This window comes from Chiroxiphia lanceolata, chromosome 16 (genome assembly GCF_009829145.1).
Source record: "Chiroxiphia lanceolata isolate bChiLan1 chromosome 16, bChiLan1.pri, whole genome shotgun sequence".
Taxonomy (NCBI): Eukaryota; Metazoa; Chordata; class Aves; order Passeriformes; family Pipridae; genus Chiroxiphia; species Chiroxiphia lanceolata.
The window spans coordinates 12272021-12287168 of record NC_045652.1 but is presented as its reverse complement, the minus strand read 5'-3'; the positions used below and the strand labels follow the sequence as shown (position 1 = coordinate 12287168).

Here is a 15148-nt window from a genome sequence, read left to right as displayed (position 1 = left end):
GAGAACCATTTTTGTGCTTGGAGAAATTACTATGGATTTGAGCAAAAAGGAGAGAAGACTAAACCTAGCTTGTCTAGAGATCAAATGCTCCACTAGAGTGAGTATTAAAAATAGTTTGGGGAGCTAAAATGGTCTTTGGTGCCTACAGCAATGAGCTACATGAAATAATCCTGCTCAAGTCCTGGGACATCAGAGGCTTACTTTGAGCTGACCTCCCGTTAAAGGACTTGAAACGACAGCCCTTGCAATTCAGCTTGTCCAACTTGATTAGATTTTATCTGGAGCTTGATTGAATTTGTGAACAAGATTATGAAAAGCAACATGACTGTCAATGAGGTGAGCAGTCTTTGAGGGAAAATTCTCTAGTATCCCAGAGGGTAGTGCTTTTAAGTTCAGTTATGAATATTAGAATTCCTTGATTTAGTTACAGGTTTTAATAAGGCATTCTTGCAGCTGTGCATCAATGGTACTAGTTTATCACATAACTTGTGTGGTGTTTGCTTCCATATGAAGTATCCTGAAAGAGAAGGGTTTTCTTCCCATCTTGGCTCTTGCCAAAAATGGTCTTAGCCCCTGGGATCACAGTTTTTTGGGGAAGAGCTTTGATCATTAAGCACAGCAGGAAGAACAGCCTTGCTTGTTAGGGTGGAGCTGTGTGTGCTGTGCTTCGTTGCTCTAGCAGGTCAGGCTGTAGGTGATGACCTCTGGATAGCTCACTTAAACAACACATCTTAATGTTTGTGTGGTGGATATCAAAGTCAGAGTCATTTGAGGGCATAGGGATTTACAGTCAATTTGTAAAAAGAGGGGAAAATGGAGGAGAGCCTGGATATCTTCCCCCTGTGCATGGGGTAAATGACAAGTTTTGGAAGCAGATGTGCTGCCTACTGTTTCCTTCTTTCCCTGGCTCTGTTCTACTAAGTGCAGCATTGTCTCCAGCTCAGAGATCGTACCAGTGATTGCTTGAGCCCTGTGAGAGCCAACCTACCCATCACAGTGCTGCATTGTCCACAACTCTTCATGTTGGTTTTCTTGTTTTAATTCTGTTGCTGAATATTCAGTGGTGATGCTGGAGAAAAAAAAGAAAAAAGCCTCTGACACCTTCATATGTAGCAGCAGCTGTTAACGGGGAAAGTAGTACTTTGTTAAAACTGGGGACATCTCACTTATTAAAACTATGCTTTTTACCTTTTTTTTTTTTTCCTTGGTGAAGAAAAAGCAAGTTGGTGCAGAAATAACAGTAATTTATAAGCTTGAGAACAGTGCCCACATAAATGATTACAACCCTTTTTGGCTACTGCCAAGTGATAAAGAAATCTAGTATTTAATTGTCTGCTTATCAAATGTCTTTACAACTAGTTTTACTTGAAGGAACCAGTAGATGATGTGACAGATTTTCAAATGAATTTGTACACTCAGTCCCTAAAAACTTTTAAATTGTTTTTGTACTGAGTAGGCTGGCAGGATCTACTTCTCTCTGACAAGAAAAGAAAGTGCATGGAGGTGGTGTATTTCTTGGAGCTGTTCTCCGTTTGAGACAACCACAGCAGAAATGGGTGTGTGTATGTTTGCATGCAGGAAATCTGTGGGGTTTGTCTTTAAGATATTAAATCTGCTCTTTGTTCTATCCCCAGCAGAGCTGGCAGCATGGATTGCTTCAGGGGCTCCCATTTCATTGCAGAGTTTGGCCGTCAGGAGCCAAGCTTATCTATTTGACTTCGTGCTAGTGCTTCTCATCTGCCTCAGTGCCACTTGATCAGCTGAGGGGCAGCAATTTTGGAGAGGCAGCGACATAAAACACAGTTGTTTCTGCAGTGGTTTGACTTTGGGTTTATAAATAATGGGAAGCAGGTAGGTGTTCTAGGCTGCATAAACAATTGCTGTAAGTACAGGGGTGTGATGGCAAAAGGGAGAGGTGCTGAGGCTTCTCCCCCTCTCACCGAGTGGGGCAAGCTCAGTCAGCACTGTGTGGCTTCCCTGCCTGAGAAGATGCACCTGATCAGATGCACCAGATGATGAGCTTCTCCTGCACATACTGGGAAACAGAGCAGAGGAGTTCATCGTGTCCTTTGCTTGGCTCTGACTCAGTGCTTCTGGGAGGTAATGATTTGGGATCTGGATGAAAAGAATTCCAGACCTTTCTCGTGCTAGAGCCTGCAAGAACTCATTCCATTTGAGTTCTATGTCCAATCCTTTTTTTTCTTTGTGTATATCTTAGGTTAATTTTTGCTTGCATCTAACGGGGATTTGGTTTAGGTGGTTGTGCTGTAGGAAAGCTATAACAAGCTCTCCTGCTGTGAGCTGCTGTGCTCAGGCACTAGAACTAGTCTCTACTCCTCCCCATCAATAGCATGCTTTGTGATCTGCTTTGTGGATGTGGTGGTGGTAAACCCAACAGCTGGATCAGTTGCTTTTCCACGTTGTTCCAGTTTCTGTACTCTCTCCTGCTTTCCTTCTGTGAGAAGCTCTTGTCTTCTCTTATAAATGTTGGTGTGGTCTAGAACCCTGTGATTGGAGCCCTTTTGTAGGGAAGCTGAGACAGGGTAACTCTATTGTGACTGTTTCCTCCTTCACTTTCCTAAATCAGTGGAGCAAAACACCTACAAGAGCAGCACTCACAGCTTTTGCTAGGAGAACCCGTGTCAGACAGAAGCACAGCTGCACATCGTGCCCCTTCCCCTCCACCCCATCCTTATTTCTGCAGTTCTGCCTTCCCGCTTGCCAAGAAAAACCTGAGCTGGGAATGGAGGTAAAACATGGGGTTGTCCTATCTTGTTTTTGTTGAGATAACTTGGTGTGGCTGCTCAGCACTGACCCTGTTATTTGTTTAACCGAGGTCCTACCTCCTTTGTCTCTCCCTAGTTGACCTCCGTTGGGGGACGGGCGATCGATCCTGTGATGAGCTGGGGCAGGATGAGCTGGAGCAGCAGCAGTGCTTGCCAGGCTGGGCTGTGGGGATGCAGAGGAGGGGTTGAGCAGGGAGCTCTCATGCGTGCTGGCAGCCTCCCACCTCCCGGGCTCGTTGCTGTGCAGCTCTGGAAGGCAGCAGCCAATGGGAAGCACGAGCATCCATGCAGTTGGGCTTGCTGAATAACTCCTGAGGTGCCTTGTTTTCAGTCAGAAGAATGTACCTTCTCTGTTGCTGCCCTTTTCCCATCCCTACGTCTCCTTTCCTCTCCCCTGAGCTGTCTCATTGTGTTGTTTGGAGTGATAACATCTGTGCTGTTGAGCCTCTCTCTTGGACCCTGATGGTACTTGCTGCATTTCTCGTGCCCTCAGAGTGACTGTCCAGTGTGGGGGGGCATCTGTCACCTTTTGGTGCTTGGTGACCATATCAGGTTGGGTAGGTCATGCAGCTGGAGGCTAACCCGAGTTTTGAGGGTTAGTGCTTTGCTTAGCTCTCTAAGCAAACTGAAAGTAGCCTAAAATGGGGCCATCAGCCATTTCACATGCATGGGCTCCCTCCAGCTATGTGTGCCAGCATAAATGCTGTGTTACTTCCTCATGGTTTGGGGCCCTAGTGCAGGAGAGGTGCTCCTCAGGTGCAGGGAAAGGTCACTGAGATGGTTAGAGCCTGACTGGTGAAGGGAGGCTGGAAGGCTTGGGGCCCTTCAGCCTGAAGTGGAGAAGGAGGAAAGACAGATCCGTGGGCAGCCTTTGCATGACTGAAGATGGTTCCAGGCTCTTCTCGGTGGTGCCCAACAAAAGGAGCAGGGACAACAACCACAGGCTGAAATGGGAAATGGCACATGGGTGCAGTCACTTATGAGCATTTTTGCCTTGTAATACTGGAGCAGGGGCTGAGGGAAGCTTTGGAAACTCCAGCCTTAAGAGACAGTTGGAATTTCCCTAGGCAAGGCTCTGAGCAACCTCATCTATTAAATTAGCCCTACTTTTAGCAGCAGGTTGCACTACAGTGACCTCCAGAGGTCTCTTCCAGCCTATTGTTTTCTATTATTGTATGGAATCTGTGGAATTGAGGTTTGTCTCTGAAATCTCGCAGCAGTAGCATGTTGACATAGTGGAGTGAATGCTGTAGAGCTGGAGCTTTAAACATGGACATTTAGCACTTGTGGAAATTAATCTTTTGGGATCCTGTGGTGCCTATTTTCAAGACTAGAATGGGAAAGGAGATGAAATAACTGGAAAGGAGATGAATGCTGCTTTCCCCCCTCCCTGTGGGGGCTGAGTTAAGCTGAATGGTGCTTCGTTTCCCCAGGTACCCCCTCCTGCCCTGTTAGTGTGATCTCTATTTTAAAAGTATACCTCACATTCATGTGTTCTCCATACAGTCCTTTCAGAATAGTCAAGACTGACATGTAAAGACATAGTCATTCTTATTTTGTCTTTATTAAGTCCAGTGTGTGTGCAAGTAGGTTACAATCTAAGTGTAATGAGAAGCTAATCACCAGCCTCCTCCACCCCCTGGGATCCCGGGAGGTTACTGGAGCAGCACACTGCCCCACTTTCTTTCCTCATGTGTGGTGATGATTGCATTTTTTTGTCTTGTTTGGTATTTTAAGCATGACTCTTGATAAGCTAGTTTGATAGCTGGCTGCTTTGTCTAGGACCAGCATTTGACAGATGACTTCAGAGGGGGAAAGCAACTTAAGTAGCCTTAATAGGATTTAGCTCTGTCTACACTGTCCTGCCAGAGCATGTTATAAACCACTTTAGTGGGATTCCTCCTTTAAATATAGCCATGACATAAGTGCAGGCAGAACCCTAAGAGAACTCTGGGAACTTCCCTGAAAAATCAATCTCAAGATGTGGCTCAGAAGAATTGCTGAATGAATGAGTATCTGTGCAGAAACTTGAGGAATCCTACCAAAGCTGATCTAATGAGCAGGATAAAAGGATCTCTGAAGAGATAATGTGTATTAGTTTACCTATAAAGTGCACTGATTTCTAGTGGATAAGATGTGTATGTCCTGGGAAAGCAAAGCAGCTATCGAAAAATTCCATTAGGACACAGGGGAGAACACCTCCTTTTAACTGATGTAACATCTATTACAGGAAAATAGTCCTGTGTCCCAAACTTGGTGGGAAAGGAAGCTAAAAGTGAGGTGTATTTGTCTTTAAATAGCTGATATAAACCCAGGACTTAAAATTTTTTTTTTAGGCCAGTGGTCCATGACAGCTTTCAGCTTTGCAGGCAAACCCTAAGAGAGTTGAACAGCTTTGAAACTGTTGAAAGGAGACACATCCCCCTCTTCCCCCAGCTCCGTGGGGAAATGGAGAAACTGCAAGAAGAGCTGCTCAGACCTGGAGTCACAGAGCAGGGTGGATGCAGTGGATGCCCTCTGTGAATACAAGGGGGTTCAATGTGTAAGTTCATCTACTACTGGCTGTGTCCCTGTTCACTCATGAATGGCATTAAGGGGATGAATTTAAAAATCATGGGCTCCCCTTTCATCAGCACAGTGGCTGGGGAGCAGAAGCAGAGGGGTGAGGCAGTGACCACTCTCTTGAGGGGGCAGCCTCTGACTTGACCCTGGCTGCTGAGAGGGCCATCTGCAGCTCTGCAGCGCTGATGGGCAGAGCTGTAAAGAAAGCATCTCTATTCAGAGTGCATTTCCCTTCAGGATAGCTGCTGGAGGAGGCCCTAATCCCTTCTCACATTTGGCCAGGAGCCTGCATGAGGCCTTTCTCAGCTCCGTAGCCTCCCTTGCATAGGCTGAGGAGAAGTGGTTAATGACTGAGGAGAAGTGGTTAATGACGCTCCCAGTCTTGTCAGTGGTGCAGAAACACGGGCTCCAGCTGTGACTGTGGTGGGTCTTGGCTAGCTTGGATAGTTTTTTGATCTGCTTCCTCTGTTAGTCCCTCTATGGTATTTTCTTTCCCGGTTTTGAAGGTTCTCAGTAGTGAATATTGCTTGTCTTTGTCCCTGAGGGTTTGGGGTTTTTTTTGAGAGAGAGCTTTTTTTCCTTTAAAGAAAGAAAAGGAAAAAAGGCAACTCAAAAATCCCAAAATAAAACCAAAGAAGACTCAATATGGAAATCTTTCCTGCACATGAAGGAGCCTCTTTCGTATGATGGAAAGGTACAGCTTAAGTTGAAGGAACAAACTTTTTCCTTTTTCCCTAGATTTTTTTTTTAATTTTTTTTTTTTTAAGCTCTGACTGTAGTAGCCTTCAAAGAGGCAGTTTGGAGTGAATTTATGGTGAGAAGTGTGGCACTTGTTTGTCTCTGACATTTAAATGGCACGTTTGCATTGTTTGTGCAAGAAGGTCAGTGCAGGTCCACAGTCAATAGATGGGTCAGAGGTCTCTGTTCTCCCTTCCCAACTTACAGAAGTTATCCCTATAGGATATTGCCCCTTTCCAGTTCTCCGTGGCCTCTCCACATGACTGACATACTGCATTAAAGCTGCCTTCAGATACAAATTATTTTAAGGAAGATGTCGTGTGGGCTGCTGGCTGTAGCACAGTGGGCCTTGACTTTCTGAAGATGTAGGGCAGTGTGCCTTTGATTTTTATTTTTTATCCCCTCCCAGAGGTCAGTGCTCAGGGCAGCCAGACCTGTGTAATTTGCTAATGTAATCAACTGCTGTTTCTCTCACACTGCAGTAGGCTTAACGTGCATTCTGAACTGCACCAAGTTTTTGCTGTGTAAACAACCATTTGACCTGCTTTGCCTGTGTAGACAAATGCCAGTGAAGCTGGATGGGGTAAATATCAGTGGAAACTCAGCGCTCTGTTTTTTTCCTCCTGGTTATTTTCATGTTGTTCCAAACTTCTCACTCTTGATTCGGAAGATTTATTTCGGGTTAAAAACTGAGCACAAACTGGACATGGATCTCCATGTTAAAGGCACCTGAGTACACCAGTCTAACCCATTCTCATCACATATAAATGCAGAAGCCAAATTATTGCAACTTACCTTCCTGCCCATTCCATGCTAATAGAAACAGTTTATGAAGCCATTTGCAGTGGATTTGTTATCTTGGCCAGAAAGTATCTCTTTTCCTCCTAATTAATTTTTTTTTTTTTAAACTTGGGTGCCTCCAAATGCCAGAGTGTGTGCTTGAGCTTCTTACTGTGGCTTAAACATTTTCCTAATAGCTGCTGTTTAGAAAAAGACCTCTTCATGGTGTTCATGGTGCTAATGATATGGAACAAGTCGTATACATTAAAAAAAAAAAAAAAAGGGGGCAGCATTAAGTTGCCTTTCAAGTCTAACATTAGTAACAATTTGATGTTAAGAGTTTCCATTCCAATTTGGAATCTCTCTCTGTTATTCTGTATAACTTTTGTGGTTCAGTGCAGCAAATGTGTACGCTCAAGTTTATAGTGTGCAGCTGTAGATGCACAGTGCCAAAACTTCCAGGACATAAATGGGATTAAAATGGTGCCTGAAACAGGCCAGCAAGTTCAAAATAATGCAAAATAATGGCAACAGCAAGCAGAACCACATTATCTACAGTGGAAACACTGCCATCCCTGATGATGGGATGGGCTAACCCTGTTGATGGGTTGATGTTCCTTTGGAGAAAGTTTCCATAACTGGGACAAGTTTTTGTTTTCTGTTCCACTTAGGGGTGGCTCTGCTCATTTCCATGCTCTTTCCTCTCCCTCCCCAATGCCCTTTTTTATCCTCTTCCAAATAGAAATGACATGTGGAAGACTGATGGCTGCCAGCTGAGGGGGTCCTGCATGGTGTGTGCAGCTTGCAGTGACCTCCCTGCCAGGACATCAGAGCTGAGGATTGAACTCAGTGTCTGCAAACACAGCAGCAGCTGATCACCTTCAGGTTTGGTTGGCTGGTTTAAGAGGAGATGATTAAGAAGATCAAGAAGTTACAGTGAGCCTAAATACAGCATTTAATCCTAACTGGTGCCATGATGGGGTTTAGATCCTACAGAGAAACAGGAGACTTGTAGATGATGCATATAATCAGCTCTACTGAGAGACTCAACCTTTGTGGAGGACTCTTGAAAGTCACAGGAGCATTTGGGTTTGAAACTCAAATCTAATAAGAAGCATCAAAAGCTAAAGAGCAGCTAACGTGGAGGAAAGCACACTCTGTACAGCTGGAGTCTTGGAAAAAATTCCTTGAGGTTGGTATCTATGCCAAAGCATGAGTGGTCAAAATAAACAGATAAAAAAATGCAGTGTCCCAGCACTTGGCTTGATAGAGTGCAAGGACAGGCACACAGGAGAGAGTATTTTTTTTTCCCCTCTAAATGAAGTGTATTGTCTCCAAGAGCACACGTTGTAGGAGGGGGAAGGGAAAAAGGATGGAAATTGGATTAAGTCACTGGGCTTCAGGCCTAAGCATTTCCTGCTCGCTCTTTCTTTCTTTCTTTTTTTTTTTTTTTTTTTTTTTTTAAACACACCAGTGCTGCCTCACTCATGTGCTGGGCTGTGCAAATGTGCCCAGGTCCCTGCCTGCATGCACAGGCAGCTTGGCAGTGCCATGTCTTGCCTTCAGGGAGTTCCAGGCCAGCAGGAGCAGAGCTCCTGCTGCAGAGCTGGGGATGGGAACTGTCTTGGCATGGGAATTTATACAGCACTTGGGCTTGAGCCAGGTAACACAGGCAGTGCTTCCTTATCCCCGAGTTGTAGGAGCATTAAATTCATGCTTCCTTTATAGCATGGGGGTTCTTTCCATTATGCCATTTGCTGGAAAATTACCTTGCAGGGAGATTGTGTTTTAAGACGTTAATGGATGATACAGTTTTCTAACCAAGGAAATCAAGTGGCTTCTAAAAGACCTTGAGTAGAGGAGCCCTCTCGGGTGGGAATGTGTGAGCTAATCTGTTGTGGGAAAGGAATGTCTGGTGGAATTGTGCAGATCTGCCATGGCTGAGCTGGATGTGAATGATGCAGGACACCCACCAAATTGCTCCAGCTATCCTTTTGGTGCCCCTTCACCTCAGCATTCCAAATAATTATCTGATTCTTGTCTTCAAACAAAGTTAACTAATGGTTTTATCTTTATCCAAGTGGGAATACGAGGAAGAAATAATCTCCTGAAGCTGAAGGCCTGTTCCCATGAGGATTCCTTACACGTTTTGCTGCTCTGGAATTTGAGGCAAAGACCTGCATGAGCACTGTTGCATCCATGGTGGTGTTTTTTTAGAGCCCTGTAAGGGAATTTGCAGAATCCCCAGAAAGGAAATCCGCCTTTTCAGTGAGAATGCTCATTTGACAAGCTGCCAGTTCTGAGCTAAGCCTCATTTAATAAAGATTTAGTCTGTGGGGACCTGTCACTAGAAACTGAATTTGGTGAGAGTGTCTCATTCTTTTCATTGCTGTAGTGCATAGAGACTTTCAGCCAGCATTATGGAGAAACTAGGGATAAGAACATCCAATTTAGAGGACCCCCTTACCTCTGGGAATGTTTCCTTGCTGTGTAAGATGGAGATTGCTGAGTTGGTAACAGCTAAGGGAATAAATGGATTGTTACTTGACTTCAACCCAATAGGACTCCAGTGTTCACTGCTGATTAGAACGGCTTAGGTCTGCATTCGTGGGCAGGAATAAAAAAATCCAACCCAATTGTCAAGCAAATCCTTTCTACTCAGTTCTTTCCATCTCTTTGGTGTGTGATATGAACTGCTCTGATGAATTCTAGCACCTGCCCCTGTGCAACCTGTGGAAGTTGAGGTGTGCAGATGTACCCCTGCTCTATATGATTTAACCACAACTCGGAAAACCCTGGTGATGATTGTACTGAGTTGGTCACTGCAATAAACCAAGGATCAGAAAGTTTGGGTCTTTTTGGCCTCTGCCCTGGTGTCTTCTGTGAATTGGACCAATTTTAAAGGCAGTGTTGAGTCTTTAATTATGAAATAAGGGGTCAGAATATTTGTTAGTACGGAGGAAATGATGATGAATCTGTAATCAACCTAGCCTTGTTCTCAGTCGTTGCCTACACTTGAGAAATTAATCTGAATTAACTGGAGGAATAAATTCAAAATAGATTAGTAGAACCACTTTAAATGCACTAAAGTGAATTAAACTACACTGAATTAAGACCATTCTAGTTAAACTACATTAAAACCCTGTGTGAACACTCATTTTTAATTAAAGTGGCTTTAGTTCACAGCTCTAATACCAATGAACTGTGTAATGCCCTTGCCTATGTAGAGAGCTTTGCAACATTGAGGAAACTGGCCTGGTCATTTAACCAACTTGGTAAGTGGAATTGAGCTATCTAGTCATGCTAGGAGAGGTCTCAACTGCAGATCTGTTTTTATTCTAATGTATCTGCTGTATTGTCCTAAGGTGACTTGAAAAAAAAGAGTAAAAAAGGCATGACACAATGCTTGGCATTTCCTCCTTTCCGGAAAGGAAAGCCAACAACCAAAAAAAGCTAAAGGCAAAGTGTTGGCCTATATTGCTTGCTCCAGTGTGGACTTGCCCTAAATATATCTCTACTGCACTCTGTTAACAGTGTGCTTTCTCTGGGAGATGTCTGTGTAAGGGGATGACACAGTGGAACCTGTCCTCTGTTTCCATGGTGCTCTTCCATGCTGCTGAGGGATCCCTCATAGAGGAGATTACATCCCAGTACCGTGGGAAAAGCCTCTTCCACAGCACATTTCCTGCCCAGCTTTGCTCCTCCACTGTGTTGAGTGCAGTAATTGGCCTGGGAAGGCCTGTCCCCCGGCAGAGGAGATAGGGATGGTTTAGTGCTGAGATCAGCAGAGGTTTCCACATCCTCCCCCCACATCACATTTGCCAATAAACGGTTGGCTGTGTTCCCTATCAAAGCTTGCATCCTTCTGGAGGGGCTGTGGGATGAGTGGCATCCTGAGACACTCAAGTATCTCCACAAACATCTCGTACAACATTTTTCAGAAACGAAAATCAAGTCTCTGAACACACAAGCACGTTCAGAACAAGCTGATGAGGAGGTCAGAGTGTGCTCCTTGTGTTGCCAGTGTTACAAAAAAAACCCTCAGTTAAAATCAGTTTGGTAGGACAGAGCTGCTTATTATCTATGAGTATGTAAGCTTTTTAAAGATATGTCCCAAAGTCAAGGGGAAAAAAAAAAGAAAAAGGCAGTGTAGGAAGTTGTGTAGGCATGACACTATCCCACAGCAGTTTCTTTTCTTGCTAAGATGACTTCCGTCCTTCATGGAATAAATAGAGATGAGTGCTCCTTTGGCAGCAGCCCAGGTGGCTTCATTTGTTCTTCTGGGTGAACTTTTTTCTCTTCCCACACTCCTTTAACCTCTTCCCTCTGTTTTATTCTCACAATCTCAAATCGCTGCGTGGAAATGCAGAAAGAATAGTAGTTGCAGATTCAGTGGAAAGCTTTCTTTGGGCAAAAGCAAACTTTAAGGTAAAACTACAAACCATTCTCAAGCTGGCAGTGATTAAGACACTGTGTTTTTGAGGTGCTCAAAAACTGTAGCTATTTTGCCCTGTTGGTTGAAATTACGAAGTTTTAAGATAAAATACCTTGAAAATCATCAATGGAAGATTAAAAGTGAAACCTTCTCAGGAACCACCTGAAGGCTTCATCTTTTGGGTTTCTTAATGAGTTTTAGTGGACTTCCTAACTAATAGTAAAATAGCAATCATCTGTTTCATGTGAAGAGCTGCTCACTACAAAATGCTGCTGTTAGTACAGTCAAGGTCTAAACAACGTGGTAATTGGAAGTTGGATAGATTGAGATTGGTAAAACTTGTACTTGATTAACACATGGAGTGTCCTGAGCCTTTGTGTACTCAGAATCAACTTCCTAAACCTATTCTGCTGCCAGGACTTCTTGTGCCCAGTAACCTTCATGGCAGAGGGGACAAGATGGTGTGAAGAAGGGTCATTAAGCCAACACTCTCCTGTACAGTTGTGTGATGAATGAACAGCACTTAAGGCAGTGGTAAACCCCTTGAAATTTAACCTGAATGCAACCCAGTGTTTACCTCCAGCATTACAGTGCATCATGGCTTTCTTTAGGCTTTCCCTGTTTCTGAGGGAGTAAATATATCTTGTATTTATTCTCAGGTTCTTATGTAGATCTCTTCCTTTGTGACTGTAGGATGTGATGAAGTATCCATTCCTTAAGTGCAGTCTCAGCAGCTAAAATTAGCCTTTCAGGACCACAGTCCATAGATATTTCAGGTAACTAATGGTGTGGATCACTTGGAACTTGCCAGCTGAAAGCGGCTGTTTTGTATGGAGATTTTTCATCCAGTAGACAAGACTGTTTATTGGTTTATTTGATCCCCAGGAACACAAGGCATGGTCTAGGAGACCAAGGATTGAATTAACTGAAGGCTGATCTACAAATATGTCCTTAGGAATGGTGTCAGCACCTGTGGGTATCCCCACACCACATGGAAGAGTTAACCAGCCCCCGGGTAGTTTTGGGGGGGGGGGTTTTGTCCTCTCCTTTGTTCCTTATTGTGATGGTGACCCTTTCTGCACATGAGGACCTAGATATTTTCTGCCTTTTTTTTTTGGCTTCTTACTCCCATGGAGAGGATAAATACCATGAATCCTGGCAACCATGCTGGAGCTGAGAGAGGCTCTTAACGCTGCAGCACCATCCCTGCACAAGACCAAGCACAGTCAGGTTTTGTGGTGCCTTTCCAAACCAGCAATGCTCATGTGGGTACTTCCCTGTGTACAGCTATTAACTTTTATTTTGAAAGCGCTTCCTGACACTGTAGCTTTGTCTCCTGCCAGTCTGGCGGATACCACTTGGATTTACACTCATTTTCAGGGACTGCTCTGTCTCCACTTCTGCCATTAGTGTCAGCGCCGTGGTAAAATGTTGCTCCTCCAAGTTGTCTCCATTTTCCTGTAAGGGCAGTTCATGCATCATTTGCTATAAAGGTTCTGATAGCTCAGCAAATGTTCGAAGACGAATTGATGCTCCTTTGTGGCAAAAGGCCCAGTGCATAATTTTACATTTACTCGGGATAATGTGGCCTTGGATAACCGAGTCCCAGATTTACTGTTGCAGGATAGAGTGTCTGAGGGTTTATCCAGCCTCAACCCCCCTTTTTTAAATACTGTCATTTAATCCTGACAGGCAGGCAGAGGCATATCTTTGGTTGCAACCAGGCTTTCACTGCCAGCCAGTCTCTGGGTCCTAAACTGACTCATCAGTCAGAAAGATTAATAACTGCTCTGCTGGATGATTTCACTTGTTGTCATGGCACATATCCATTAATGGAAAACAAATATTCTCTGGAAAATGAAATGCAGATTGTGGTATAGTGGCCAGCCAAGTCCTTTTTGGCCAGATGCAAATTTAAAGCATATATTAAGCATCCCTTCAAAGCACGAACTTCAGGTTGCTTGCTGCATGGCAGTCTTTAATATTAATTTTTCCTTCTTTTTTTTTTTTTTAAGTATTTCCTTTTATTTCCTCTTAATGGGGGCTGTTCCCCTACATCTGGAGCTCTGCAGTGTGAATTTTTTGCTGATAAAGAGTTGCTGGGAGGATGTTTTCAACTGAGCTCGTCTTTCCACAGTGATGCCTTTTAGCGTGTGCAGGAGGGTTGAGGGTGTGAAGAAAGAAGTGCAGGCGAGCAGGGCAGGAAAGCTTTGCCTTACAGCAGCCTGACATGTTTAAAAAATAAAGAATATCCCTGAGGAGCTTTGGTATGCCAAATGTGTTAGTTAAATTAGTATTGAGTGCTCGTACATGGCGAGCCTTCAGAAGTGGGAGAACGTGGGGCTCCGAGCGCAGCTTCCCTCTCAGAGGCCCCTTTCTGCTCAGGATCTCAAGCAGCGCTCACACCATCTGGTGAAAGCATGGGAAAGGGGGATAGGGATTTTTCCCTTCAACCCCCACTCCTCTCTGGTAAAGATCCCAAAGTTCGCTTTCTGCAGCGGGACTGAGTTTCTGCTGTCCGGTTTGGGAAAGCAGCACCTGTAAACTCCCCCCCCCCCCCCCCAGCGTCCCAGGGAGCCTGGTGGACTTTGGGTGGGTTTCTGAAGGCTGGGAGGGCAAAAAGCACATGGCTACGTGGAGTATCTGTGGTGCAGCACTGGGGTTTAACCAGCATGGATCTCGTTATGTATGGCTGACGTTTGCTTGGCTGGGAAGGACGTTGTGTGGCTCGTATAGTTTGCCAGGATAATAACTCAGCAGGGAGTACCTATGGAACAGAGAGGGGGGAAAGAGGGGAAAGAAAAGCCTGCAAAGAGCAAGTTACTACCAGACCCTGTTAGAAACAGTCACCAGTTTTGTTGAGAGTCTTACTTTAATCTCAGCATTCTTTGTTGTATTTCTTTGATCAGAAGGAAGTTATTGTTTTGATCAGGAGGAAGCATATAAATGTTCTTTAAGGAATTTCTGCGTGGGGAGGAAAAGAGATACTGATTTAAGAACCCAAACCTTTGTTCTAGGTTTGCTGATACAGATCTATGTCTGCCTCCCCAATTTTGGGGCATCAGTAGGTGACTTGGACCCTTTCCAGACATTTAAGTAATTTCTAGTAAGTTGGCTTTTGTCACCACTACCAAGGGTTACCCAAAAAAGCTTATGGATAAAATGATATCCTTTCTCACATCTGAATGAATCAAGTAAATGTGGCTATATTTGGTGTTAGAATGGATTTAAATTATTTTATTGTATTTAGCAAAATTGGTTTGCATTTTTGGATTTCAGCCAGCATTTTTCAAATAAAAAGAAATAGGAATGGAGTTAAACACTTACTGCTTCCCTTTCCTCCCAGGAACACGACTAGAAGTAGCTATAACACACTAATTCAGCTTGTGACAGCTTCAAGCCGGTGTGTCTGTGCCATCCACGTTTGTTGTACCTATATATGTGGATGGTATATGGAAGGGGTTTGCCATTTATTCTAGGTCTACCTTGAACAGAAGCATTGCATGGGGATTAATTTTTTTAAAAATCAATCTCATGCATGTATAATAAATTCCACCCACTTTCAAACCCACTCATGCACTTGGATTTCTAATGAATAAGCCTGCATATTTATTCATGAAGATTAAAAAACTGTAGAGATAGAGAGGCAGCTGGCTGAACTATTTTTTTTTATTATTATTATTTTTGTTCTTTAAATCTGCTGACCTGTGATCAGGAGTAAAGAGGAAACCCTCACTGATTAACTCAGCTGAGACAGACAAAATGGCTCAGTGATTTACAGCTTAGGTACAGAACGTGGAATGCAGAGAAGGGAGAAAGTGGGACTGAAAACATCCTGTTTATGTTT

General features: G+C 44.0%; 1 protein-coding gene across 2 annotated transcripts in view; it reads left to right on the top strand.

Moving 5' to 3' along the window:
- TTYH3 (tweety family member 3) overlaps nt 1–15148 on the top strand; it is a 75769-nt gene that overhangs the window by 22468 nt on the left and 38153 nt on the right. The window lies entirely within an intron of this gene.